Raw genomic sequence first — 13702 nt, forward strand, 5'->3', positions numbered from 1 at the left:
TCTGCAGGAAAACCTCTCTCACACCAGTATGTAGCAAAAGGAAGAAGTGTGGCTCTCTTAATTACCCACCGTCTTAGAGGTGAAGCCCAGGACGAGATATTCCTCGTCATATTTTCTTGTTTTTGTTCTAGTAGTTGTACCGTTCTGGTGTAGGTTCAATGTCAGCCTTGTGTTTGTGTTTGGAAGTCCTCTCACAAACTTTGCCGTGCTTTGCTGGCAGTGGAAAACTTTGTGAATTGTTCTTATGGAGGCTTGCAGCCTACAAAAGCCCAACGTTTAAAGAGTTAAAGTGGCCTTTGCATCCCTATAAGTGTCGGTTCTCTGGTGAAAGTAAAAACTGTCGCCTTTAATTAGACACCAGAAACTCTGGCATCTTAGACCTCTTAAACATCCTTGAAACTAGAGCGCAACGTGTAATAAACAAGACCGAGAAATAATCAGCTTCCTGTCACCATGATTTATCTGATTCTTTGTGTAACATCTTGACCTACATACTTTATTCATTGAAGAGCATATCCCTCTTCTTCAGACCTGGGGAGCTGCGATAGAGTCGAAGAGGGCCAAACTCCTTCCAAACTGTGGCGGGTGGTGGTGTGATGTTTTGTTGGCTGCACACACTGTACTCTGCAGCTGTCAGAAACGACTGCTCTCATTGCTCAGGGACAAGAGTTGGGTGATACTGAAGGAGTTCTTTGAATCGTTTAAACAACTGTCCTTGTGTTTACGCCTCATCAGCAATGGTGGTAGAAAATGTGAGTGCATGATTTTAATCCAATAAACCATTAGTTTAATTGATCAAATCCAACTGCCTGTTTCTCGGTTTACACAAAATCAAATCTGGTGTTGGTGCACAGCCATGACTCTGAAAATGGGAAACACACAAGCACCACAAACGCACCATGAAATCAAAACCCATCAAAACACTGAGTAAAGAAATTTCATGTTAAATTTGGTGTTTGTCCAACATTTCTTTGGCAGGGCTTCGAGTACTGTGAGCCGCGATGCAGCTATCTTTGGCTTTCTCACTAAAATCCATCATCTGGTTAAATGATACAGTAAAATATGATCTTGGTTTCCAGCTGAGAGCTTGTGAGTTGATAAATGTGTGAGAACATAAGTTTAGAGTGATATATTTTTTTGTAGTTGTAAATTGTGACCACATTGTTGCTTCCTTATGTTACATTGGAGTCTATATTGTGTTCGGGACTCGTAGTTCTTGAAATGAAACTGTGCCAGAAATCTGGAGCTTGAGTGTCTTTTTCTGGGAACTCATATGAACCAGAAGACATCTGAGGACTCAACTAGATGCTGAATCTTAAAGTCTAACTTTCAGACCCCATGGAGATCGGTGTGGGCCGCGTTCCATGTGCGCAACACACTCCAGGGCTGATTGCGCCCTCTTTAGTCTATGCTCCTGTTTAAAGAATGATCTGCAGTCGGCCTCCAGAGCATCTTAGAAGCCCCACTACTGCTTGAAATACGCATATGTCTACTTCCAGCATGGGTCGAACTGAACAGAGCAGAGCCACCTGGACAGGTAGTCAGGTGAACACAAAGAGCATCTGGTCAATTTCAATATAAAACACCATGTATAGAGTGCTGATCAAATATCCCTTCACTTTGTCTATATGGAGCGGCCATGGCTCAGTTGGTGGTCCCTCAACCGGAAGGTTGGTGGTTCAATCCCCAGCTCCTGCAGCAACATGTCAGATGTGTCCTTGGGCAAGAAACTAAACCTTGAATTGCTCCCGCTGCTTCATCGGCTGTGTATGAATGGGATTAGTTACTTCTGATGGTCACTTTAAATAGCAGCCTCTGCCATCAGTGTGTGAATGTGTAGGTGTGACCTGCGGTGTTAAAGCACTTTGAGTAGTCTGAGGACTAGGAATCACCATTAGGTCAAAACAGGCTCCAAATGAAGATCAAATCAAAGTAAATTGTTGTTTGTATGTTCTCTTCATTTCCGTCTGATCATGTGATGGGAACGGCGTTGTTGGGCAGAGCAAAACCATGCCCGCAGACAGAACGCGGTGCACACAAATCCTGTGGGGTCTTTTGGTATAAGGGCCCTAATGGACAACCAGTACCACAAAGCCCCGTGACCAACGGCTTCCCACAGTGTCACATGGTGCAGACGTTTTTGCTATTTTCCTACCACACCTGGCAGAGTCCAAGCATCCACATTGTGTTAAGAGTAAATGAACATGGACCCACGCTCTCCTTGCCATTAAGGAAGAAGCAAAACTTGGTGCAGAAACTGCTTTGCACAGACGTCCCCTTCAGAATCAGAGTATACTTTAACCAGCAAATCTTGCCCACATATTTATTTGCTGTCCAACAGTCCATGCTTAAAAGAAATGCCAGATGTGACCCCAGGCCACACGACTTTACTTTCTCTGTCAGCCGTTCTTTCTTTTCCTCTGCGTCGTAAAACTTCTCCTGAGTGTTGGTTGTCAGTATCAGGTTTCCAAGTGTGCTCAGGAATAACGAGTCTCTGGCTGAGGAAGCTCATTAAAAGGCAACACAAAAAACAGCATCATAAAAGCTCCCGCTGCATGTACCTGTGGGTTTGTGGTCAAAAAGGCATGAACTTGACTTTGCGTGACTTCTGCTGCGAAGAGATTGGGGTGTTAGAACTGGCGGCAGATTGACCATTTTTGCACAAGTCTTTCTTTTCCTTCTCTCATTTCAAATGGCTGCGTTCAACAACTAGCAAAGAAATGAAAAAGTATGAGTTTAAAGACCACAACAACAAAAAACCTGAGAAAGGTCTTGATGTGGTTTTCTGTTGATTTTAAGAGCCGTGGGTTAAAATAAACATGAATGTCCTTTCCTTCATCAGCGCAAAAAAAACACTTGTTAGGTAAGAGCAAGCAGTTATTTTTAGAAATGCTTATGAAAGAGAGGGAATAAACCGACAGTATCTTCACAGAGTTTGTATTGTAATGTCAACGTTAATGATACTCTGCTTTTCTTGTTCCAAAGACGTTATGGGTGACGACGAGCTTGTGTGTTGAAGTACGAGCAGGGGGTGCAGGGTGCTGGCTTTGAGGGAAAGTATAACCAAAATGTGATATCTGTACGCTTCAGTGTGAAAGACCACAGCCTTGATTAATATTAGGAAAAAATCGCTTTTCATGCTCAGACACACAACCAGAGTCCTTCCAAAAAAAAAAAAAAAAAAAAAAATCAGTGATACTTATGTGGATGTAACACGGCAGCTCATAAGCTCTCATGGCCATTCTGTGCTGCTGGGCTTTGAAAAGACTCGGTGAATACTTCTTTCATTTGCTGCAGCCTCTTCGTCAAACGTTCCCCTGACCTTCATGTCAGAGTGACTGTCGGAGTCGGCCGGGCCAAACGTGAAAGAATGAAAGTGTAAAGCAATTAACATTACAGTTCTAATGACCAGAGGGGCCATATGTTAGAGAAAATGATTGGTAAACAACCAGTGAGGTTTTCATTTAGTAAAACACAGTACCATTGAAGTGGTGTTGAAGAGAAATCAGTCTACCTGTATGACGCTGGCCTTTGACGGAATAATGCACTGTCCTGTTTTTTTACCAAGAGCTTGCAGGTTGCTCCTTTGCAGCAGTTGTTTGTCCTTGAGCCAGTTACTGAACCTCTCTCCCGTGACAATACTTCAGTGGCCGGTATAGGTGCAAAGTCTCGGCAACAGCTGAAACGACGTACGTTAAGACAGAAAGTGTAACATGTGCAGAAACGTTGCACAATCAAAAGCGAATGCAAGGACTGAAACGCTGCAAAAGAAACAAAAATGCTGTCAATGGAACAAAAGTGCTGCTAAATGCTGAAACAACTGCATTAACATCAAACGTGCTGCAAATACATGAACTGAAAACGTCAAAACGTGTGCGTCAAAACTGCACAAGTCAAAGGCTGCACGTTTAGGCAACAGAAGTACTCCAGGCCAGTAGGGGGCGCTCTAATGGACCGTTTATTTACTGGAGAGAGTGAGGGAGTTCATAGACAATTTTGCTTGGATTTTAAAGTTGTTGAACAACACACAATAGCAGCATTATTACGGCCACAAAGAGATTTAAAGTGAGTCCGAGTCCGGCCTTGATTTTGACACCGGGGATGAGACAGCCCGAGCGTATGTTTTCATTTATTGAAATTTACAGTTTAAGAAGGTGGTGTTACTTTTCTCGAAGTTTCCTTTACTTTTTTTTTTTTTTTTTTTAGGATTTATTTTTGAGCTTTTTGTGCCTTTTAATGGAGCGATAGGACAGTGGATAGAGCTGGAAATCAGGGAGAGTTAGAGAGAGAGTAGGGAATGACATGCGGGAAAGGAGCCACAGCCCAAATTTGAACCCGGGCCGCCCGCTTGGAGGACTACAGCCTCCATACATGGGGCGTGTGCACTAACCACTGCGTCACCAGCGCCCCGACAGAATTGCTTTCTTAAGCTTGAATTTGTTCTCTCTGGCCGGCTCATTGTGGAGCTTGTTGCTGTTAAATATTAGCATCTATCCCTGGATGTTTTCATAAGCTTTCAGCTTAAAGTTTTCGACTCGGCTTGAGCAGATTGTTCCTCGCAGGTTTAGTCAGACTAGAGGGGGGGATCGCTCTTCAGCTCTTTGCACAGTTTGTTTTGGAGTTGAAGTTCAAACTCTGGCTGGGTCATTCAAGGACACACCAACTTGAAGACACTCCAGCTCGGCTTTGGCACGCTGCCTCGCCCGCTCGTGCTCTTCCTGTCTGAGGCTGCTGCGTGTGCTCGGTTTGCAGGGTTCCTTCTAGGATCTCTGTCTCTATCTCTCCACTGTTATATCCTCTGTCCTAGACCAGACTCCTAGTCTCTGCCAGTGTGATCCACACACACACACACACACACACACACACACACACACACACACACACACACACACACACACACACACACACACACACACACACAGATCCATGATCCTGTCAAAATAATCCAGAGCAGGGAAGGTGTTCTCCAGATGTTGCGAGGTCCCTAGCGTTTCCCAGGTGTGGCGGTGAGGAGATTTTCCCATCGGTAAACAAACCAAACCCAGATGTTACCGATTATTTCTGACATTTTACAAGAAAAGGTAAAAACGTAAGAACACCTTATAGCTCAGGGATCGTCTCGGTTACCTGCTGCTTTATTTGACTCCGCCAGTTTCCTGTCTTTGGAAAAGTAAAATCCAAGTCTTCACTGTTCTGTGGCTCATGGAAAACTTCTGTTGTGGATCATCTTTGACCCTGTGAACGAGGTTACAACCGTCTTTTTATGTGCATCGCCATGTATTTTGGCTATTTGAAAAGAAGAACACTGAGAAAAGGAAACTAAAAGTTGTTGAAAGGCTGTGAAGGAAATGCATGTAATGTGAACCCTGCTAGAATACAGAATACAAAAGTTAGATGATCAGCCTTTAATATTCATTCTACAGGTGCACGTATGAAGCAGGAGACTTGCTAACCAGATAACGCCAACAGCCACACGTCTGTCGCTTTTTAGAGTAAAGATTTGTGTCCTTTGAGAGCCACCGTAGCTGCCGTAAAGCAGTTGTTGTTGCCATGCTGGGGCCCACTGTACTTATGTGTGGAAGTTAATTAAAGCTGAGCTCAGTTTCACATGTGACGCTTACTGAGTGGAATGGCTGCTGGGAGAGATCTGAAACATTACAACGAGTACTTGTTGAATCATGCTGCTTCCTGTCTTGGTCATGACACTCTTGTAAATGAGATTCTTAATCCCAATGATGCTTTCCACATTTAAATACATTTAAAATAAATTTAAAAAAAACGACATGAAGGTGAACGTCTTCATTGGGAGGTGTGTGAACTGAACTTGGAGAATGCTCTTTTTTTAAGTGTTAAGTTTAGAAAGTGAAAACTGTACGAGAAACGGATCGAGCAGGCAGATTAGTTTCTGCTGAAATACTTGTGCTTCCTCTTACGGGTTACTTTGTGCAGATAAAGAGTTTTAATGGGTGTTTTTTTTTTTTTTTTTTTAAACCGCAGCAGCTGCTAACACGTAGCGGTATTGTCCTCGGCCACACTTCTCCTCCCGTCGTCTCTCAATATATCAGAGTCGACACTCACACAGGAGGAAGTAGACCCAGAATGTTAGATAGAAAGGAAGCAGTCTGAGTGCTGCACTCTGTCTGACTTCCCGCCTTGTTTCTGTTGTGTTCGGCGTTATGTCGAGTCTCTATGGAGCTGTATGTGTGAGTGTAAAGAAGGACACAGGTTGGCCAATCTTCCTTTTATTCTCTCTGTGCTCTGTTTGTGCTGCGAGGTGTATACTTGACTCGTCCCTTTGACTCTTTTATATCGCCCACTTTTTCCCTTTTTCTTGTTCCATTTATGCCATGTCAGTCTCTTTAAGAGTGTTTCTGTGCTTGTCTGTTCATGTTCAACTCATTTCAAACGCCAAGAATCATCCTGCTGAACGCTGAATTCTGAGTGAGTGGTTTTGCCAAAGATATATCACTCTGAAGTAGAAGCTGCAGCGTAATTCTTTGATTTAAAAAGGAGGAAAAATGAAACATAACAATGGCCCGTTTGTTTTCAGCGTGGCCGCAGAGGAAGTGTGCATTCACAGTTGTATTTTTCATTTCCTTGAAAGTTTTGAAATAGATTTCAAAGAAGGCACTTTTTTTTTTTGTCTTTGCAGGCAGGATTTGAGAGAGGACACATTAAGCTAATTAGATTTACAGACATCCCTGTAATCAGATGATTCAGCCTGATTTGGAGGAAATGGCTGAGAAGTAAACAAAAGGCTTTTAAGCCGCAGCCCTCCGACTGCTCTTAGTGTTGGATTGAGACTAAAGCAGATTTAGTCCTGTACCTTAACCTTTTTGTCCTGATAAGTCCGAAGCTTATTGAAGGTTTATGTCAACTTAACCCGTGTGCTGAAATCTGCTTTGGGGTCAGATTTAAAAAAAAAGAAAAAGAAAATCGGAGGCTGAATCACAGTCTGGGTCTCTTTGGTTGAAAGTCCCTGACATTAGGAAGTTCAGAACAGATTAACTCGTTCTCTGTGAGTTATTGAGAAACGCTCTGTTAGAAGAAGTTTGTTTACATGCAGCGTGATTGGCTCTACAATCACAAGTGGGTTTAAAAAGGATGAAACTGTGACTGAAATTATTTTAAACATTTTAAACCTTTCTATAGGAGGCAGATTTTGGTCTCCTTCCTCACTATCTGTGTGTTTTTATCATGCAGAAATGAGCCGGACAGTACTCTTTGTGTTCTCAGGACCTCTTTATGCTCTCTGTCCCAAACGCTGGAACAGAAATTGGGAAACAGGCTTTTGGGTATTCTGCACCCTCAGCCTGGAATCTGTTGCAGAGTGATTTAAAACTCAAGGAGCTGGGGTCCTAAAATGAAAGACATGGAAGCAGATTCTATAGGATGCTGATTTACTGCTTGAACTGCTGACTCTCAGATTTGACTCATAGATGGTTTTTCTATTTTAATGCAAAAGGTAATGTTTTGTGGAATGTACTTTGTCTCTCTTTGTTTCTCTGTCTGTAACTTTGTGTTTGTGCTGCTGACTGTCTCGGCCAAGTCTTTCTTGAAAAGGAGGTTCTTAATCTCAATGGGACCAACATGGTTAAATAAAGAAATAAAAAGCTTTTTAATGCTTTAATGTTGTGGGCGACCTGTATATTATATTAGGGCTCCTTCAAACATCATCCTGATAAATTTGATTGCTATTGAGATCACAATAATTAAACATGATAACTCATTGATCTGACAACTTCTGCATCACATGCATGTATCAAAACAGAGATGTGTGAAAATATTTAAATAATAATAAATACCATCAAACTTGTACTCATAGCCCAGGCTTTTATTTCTTTCAGTGTATTAAATGAACCTGCCTTTATTTGGTTCAGGGTGGAGCAGCGATTTTAAAAGTGCGGGTGTTCTAATGCTAGTATATTACCACAGCAAATCAACACATTCTGTTTCATTTAATGTCCAGTAACTAATGTTAGCTAACACATCAGACAACAAGATAATTAGACACTAACTTTATGAACATCCATTGTGAGTAACCCAGTTAGCTTAAGCTCTAAAAACGAGATTCAAAACTGCTCTATGTGATGCTTTTATTTTGCTTTTCTTATTGCCTTATGCCTCAGTCTCTTTAGTTGCCAGTCTTCTTATGTGCTTTTATTTTGAAAAACTGCAAATGGGCCTTCCGCTACATCGTAAAGTTACGGGAGTAAATAAATACAACTAAAAGAACAACCAAGAGTAAAAAATGTTACACGTTTTGTGAGGTGGATTTATCTTAAAAACATCTGTTTGGGTGATTAACTATCTTTCAGAAGGATGCTACATGTTGTGAATGTATCCATTTGTTTAAAATGGATACAAAACAGGAGGATTAAATGCACGTAACTTTACCGTGCTTCAACTGTAACCGAACAGCTATGATTGGCTTAATTGTCACTTAATAAATCTTACTTGACCAATAGGTTTTCATCGATGACTCCACTGGGAAAAAGTGTGGGGGATGAAAATACGGTTCAGTGAAAGTGTGTCGCAACACCCACAACACCCCCGGGTGAGACGTGCCTGATCAGGCATCAATACTAGACAGGCCTTTCATCATTTCTAAACAAAACTTTTCACAGCACAAGACGGGGCTGTCTATACGTGTAATGATTACACCAGATAGAATATTTCCCTCTGCACAAAGTTAGTATAAAATCACTCATTTGATCTTGATTTTTAATGGTAGTATGGTAGTACCTGCTGCACGGCTGATATGCATACCGTCTTGGACAGAAGTTACAGTATTTTTTTGTGTTTTGCTTCTTTTTCTCCTTATTTGAAATCTAATAATCAGCACTAAATGCATCAGGGCCTCTAATTGAGACCTGCATTTAATATGTCAGAATGTGCAGGAAATTCATTTTTACACTGTTGTTGAGCATGCTACACACACAAAGGCTGCAATACACACACATGCATAAGCATGCACTAATGGAGAGATGTCAGAGTGAGGGGGCTGCACACAGCGATTTTTTTAATATACATTTATACAGCCTACATCTACTTTCAAAACATTTCATGAATGTATTCAGTTTACTTGTAGTATAAACTTCTTTACATCTTATTGTTGATCCCGCATGCTGCAAACTAGTGACTCAGCAGTAATTAAAATGAATGAACTTTTCACAAAGATTCAAAGTATCAAGTGTCACTCTGGCCTCGGCCTTTTTCTAAGAGTTAAGCTGCACACTCTGAACTTACTGAGCGGACAGGGTTGATCGTTTTTTTTATGTGATTTGGGCGAAACAGCCTGGAACTAATGTGTGTTGTATTTGGGTTGAAAAGAAAAAAAGAAAAAGTTCTTTGACATTTCTTGGAGGGGAACCCCTGTGGATTGGAAAACACTGCTGTTGATCACAGAGGTTACTGTGCAGCATACAAATGTAAAGTTCAGTGCAGAGAGCAAACTGTGCAGCAGTTCCAAGAAAAGACCACACTCCAAAACACACAAACAGTAATGTGGCACACCATATTTTTCCAATATAAAGCATAGGCAGGGTGCCGGCACACTGAGCTCAAAGTTAAGCTGCAGATTTGTCTTATAAGGTTGACCTTTTATTTTTCTACGCAGTTATTTCGACTTTTTTCCTCCTGTACAGGATTTTAGCATGTGGCTCCAACTCAATCTTAGCTATTGAAAGGCAGAGAGATTTTACATAATAAATACAGCAGGAATCAAGTACAACCTCTGTAAATGTCTCTCTGAGTTCGCTGTCTGTGATGTTGTCTGAGTCGTGTTTACATGGACGGGACGGCCGGCCAGCTCCTCCCCTTGTCTAGAGAAAAGAATGAATATCACATAAGCATTTTTAGATCACGGTCATTCTGTGTAAATTTACATGCAATGTGAAGATATGAGCTAAGAAAAGAGCGTAGCGTAATTTTAATTAAGATATTATATCTTTATTTAACCTCGGAGCACCACCTTACAAAGTAAGGAAATTAATATTACTTGTAGTAGTTAATTAATCAGTCAGTTTCATATCTTGAAGGAAGTAAGTTCTAGAAATGTTATACCAGAAAACAGACAAACAAAGTTCTGAATTTTATGTGTAAAATTTAGTATAGAAATGGTAAGGTAAACAATTAAGTATATAGAAGAAACAGATAAAGAATATGATTCTTAGGATCGGGATAATGCAATTATCCTCACCCTAACATATGGTGACATTATATATTTAATAAGGAGCTAAAACGCGGTATTGTTTTGAATGACTTCATCAACAAATTATCGAAGGAGAAAAGGTTGATAAACGAATTTCGGGATTCTATTTGGATTTAAAGGAGCTCTGAATAGACACGACTCACGACCTAATCTCTCAACAACCAAACCAACGCTCTTACTGTGAGGAGGTTCGGTTGAACTCCGCCGACTGGTCCCGTTTCAGTCTCCGACAAGTCGTCCCTTCCAGGGCTACCAGAGAGGTCCACGGGCCAGATTAGATGCCGCAGCAGCTGGGTCGGAGTATGCAGCTAGGATGGAGGTGGAATGGCAGTTCAGCCGTCGTGGTTTTGTCGTCATCAGCTCCAAGTGGATCCGACAGGAAAAATAAAAAAAGAGTCTTTCGATGCGTCGATTTCCAATTTAAATTAACCTGATGGCCATCTCGATGAATCTAAATTAAGAAATTGGCGTTCGAAATTGAAGAGCCAAGACTTTGGAGAAGAAAGTTCAAAAGCCTTGCTTGAGCAAAAATAATTGAAGTTTCAAAAAAGTGCGCTAAGAATAACAGTTCGGCAGAGAGTCGTCTCTCTACGACGCAAACTTAAAAGACGTGATTTGAACTAAAGTCCAAAGAGAAGCGGAAGAAAACGAACAAGAACCAGAGATCTGAGCTGAGTCTGAACTTTTATCAGCTGCAAGAGAGGGGGGCCGCCCAAGGGTTACTCCCACTCTGACCGGAGGACAAATGTTTAAATTAAACTGAGTTTACTCAATAAGATCGAGAATAAGAATCTAAACATACACGTCACCATACATTCATTTCAATATTATTTCTATCAGTTCCACGTTGATGTAGGTTCATGTAGGTTAGACATGCATTTCTATCAGATTCATGTTGAGATGAAAATCACACCACCTGGAAACATCCTCAGTTAATCCCAGCCTGTATGTGAACTAAACCATGTTATGCAGTCAGCATTCTTAAAAAGACATATTAATAAAGTAGGAAAAGAAATTGGTGTCTTTAAATAACACCTTCTATCGCTAATATCAAAGAGTATGCTTTATAACACGTCTAAATGTATAATTATGAAGGTTACGTATTCATGGAAATTCTAACACTAGATGGCAATAGCGCTCCACGTCAAATTCCTATGAGATATGAATTAACTGTTATTTGTCAACTAAACATCAGATTTTGAGTTTAAAAAGATGATTACAATACATTCAATGTGACGATTACAAATATCTAGATGAAGAAAGATATAAATGTTAATTTGATGAAGAATTCAACGCTGTGGTTTAATTCAGTTCTTCAGCAGTACTTCAACAGATGGTCAATTTTTATGACTTTGCAGAGACTGGTTTCGGTCACAGTTCATGTCTTTGAGTTCAATTCGTAGATAGCAGAGTGTTCTGTTTCTGCTTGGTTGTTTACTCAAGGTGTTGTAAATGTTTATAATATCCTGTCTTCCAGAACTTGTCTGAGGGGGAGACTTAAATCATTAATCAGTTCCTTTGTTTCTTGGTAAAAAGTAACCAAGATGTTAATCCACAGTCCTGAGTCCTGCAGAAAGAGGAGTTGTGAAACGTGGCTGCTAATATTGGCTACAAGAGCGCTGCCATTAGCCTGCTAGCACAACAATGTAACTCGAGACAGGGACAATTTAGTCCGCTTAGTACTTAATTATGGTGCGTTCCAATTTAATAACTCCTTCGTGCCATTGTGAGGAGGGGTCAGAGGTGTTTCTCTGGAGGAGGCTTCAGAATAGAGAAGGTGTGGCCAAACAGCAGTTTGTTTTGGTTTCATGCTGGTGCTCAAGGGCGACATCTACTGGATCAGAAAGTCCTACATTCTTCCTTTTAAACTAAAGGAAATTCCCATGATGGTAGCTTTATGGTGCAAAGACAGCAAAAATAAAAAAAGAATTTCAAAAAGTAGGTAATTGAAGGCATTATTTACAAGCATTGTGCCAGCCAAATGATTAGAATATCCCCTCTGCGGACTGAGACAATAATGTGACGACACAGACATGTATCATTACAAGGAATGCCCAGTGTGCCCTGATGACTGGGCAGTGATTAGCTTATTTCATTAGGCATTAAGTAGCCCACACTACCTCTTCTTCTGGTGGCCTAATCCTCCTCCAGCCTTCGGCGCAAGAACACTGTTACTTTTCATTGTCGGGCCTTTAACAGTGATTGTTCATTATGAGCTGGGTTCAAGGGCCTTCAGTGCTGCCATGTCTGTCTGCTGTTAACCGCCGACTGGACGTTAATCTCTCAAATGCCAAGGGAATTTTGGCAAAACTTACTTTTACAACAGGAGTAACAAAAATCAGAAACTAGTTCATTTCAGGAATTCTTGAATCACCTTCCTATGACTTATCAACTGGTAATTACCATCTTTAAGAAAGGTGTAATCTAAGCAGATGTCCCGCTTAGATCTATTGTGCTATTGTATGTAGGTGTGGTTGCCTCTAAGCAAATGTTCTGCTAATGATGTTTTAAATGTTCTTTTATGTATTGAAACTGTAGGAGGTTTGTCTCTATTTCAGATCAGTGTAAGGTAACAATCGAGAGTCCACATGTCCAATGTGGTCTCTCCGTGATCACGTGTAAAAGGTCACCTGGATCATATCACATCGTGTTCTTATTTCTTTAGAAAACTTGCAGTTCTCCTATTTTTGGAAGAAATCCATCTCACACATCTTTGTTAAACAGAGGATTAAAGGCTGGGTTGGTAATTTTATCCAGATCCACTTTTTAAGATTTTGGTTGAAATTGTCTTTAGGTCCTGATAGACATTAATAACTCATGTTCTCTGAAAAAAGGAACGCAGAAAATCTGTCATCTGTATCAGTTGTAAGCCTGTAAAAACTTCAACCAATGTCTGCCACGAGGTACCAATCTGATGAACCAATCACACGCCTCCCTGTCTCCCTGCTCGCTCTCTACCCCTTGTGTGTACGAGCCCACACTCAAAGCATGAGCTGAGGTCCGCTTCTGGACCAATGGCGCTTGTGCATGTAAGTGAGGAGCGTGGCTTTTGAGGGAGCACAGAGGGGAGGGGGGTGGGTGCAGACTGAGCACTGAGGGAATGCTACTTTCAAAATCATGCTAATTTTCAAAAATTACTAACCCTGTCTTTAACTGTACGGGATTGATGACATTGATATTTGTGATTCAAGTGAAAATGAATTGTCATGAGGATAATCAATAGGGCTGGGTAAAAATACTGATGTCAGTACAATCACTGCGGCCAAATGTGCATCTTTTAATGAAAAAAAGAGATTTTGCTGCCAATATGATTCAACCGCATCGCTACTTCTTGACTACTCATGGTGGCATTTGGTCATTGGTCATAGATCGTAAATCATAAAGGGATTACTCTTTGATTCTCCCATATGGACTACGGACCTCAACCTCCTATGGTTGTACAAATATGAAACCAAAACAACCATGTGACGGGCGCTGACATTTTGTGCA

At 41.0% G+C, this 13702-nt stretch overlaps 1 protein-coding gene across 3 annotated transcripts in view; it reads left to right on the top strand.

Annotated features, from left to right (window-relative positions):
- thrb (thyroid hormone receptor beta) overlaps positions 1–13702 on the top strand; it is a 125360-nt gene that overhangs the window by 12871 nt on the left and 98787 nt on the right. Inside the window, exon 1 of one of the 3 annotated variants that reach the window (XM_061058849.1) lies at positions 6081–6225. The exons of the other annotated variants lie outside the window; for them this stretch is intronic. The gene's annotated coding sequence lies outside the window, so the exon portion shown is untranslated. Of the gene's footprint in view, positions 1–6080; positions 6226–13702 lie in introns of those variants that run through there. 3 annotated transcript variants of the gene reach the window in all.

Source organism: Labrus mixtus, chromosome 16 (assembly GCF_963584025.1).
Source record: "Labrus mixtus chromosome 16, fLabMix1.1, whole genome shotgun sequence".
NCBI classification, from domain to species: Eukaryota; Metazoa; Chordata; class Actinopteri; order Labriformes; family Labridae; genus Labrus; species Labrus mixtus.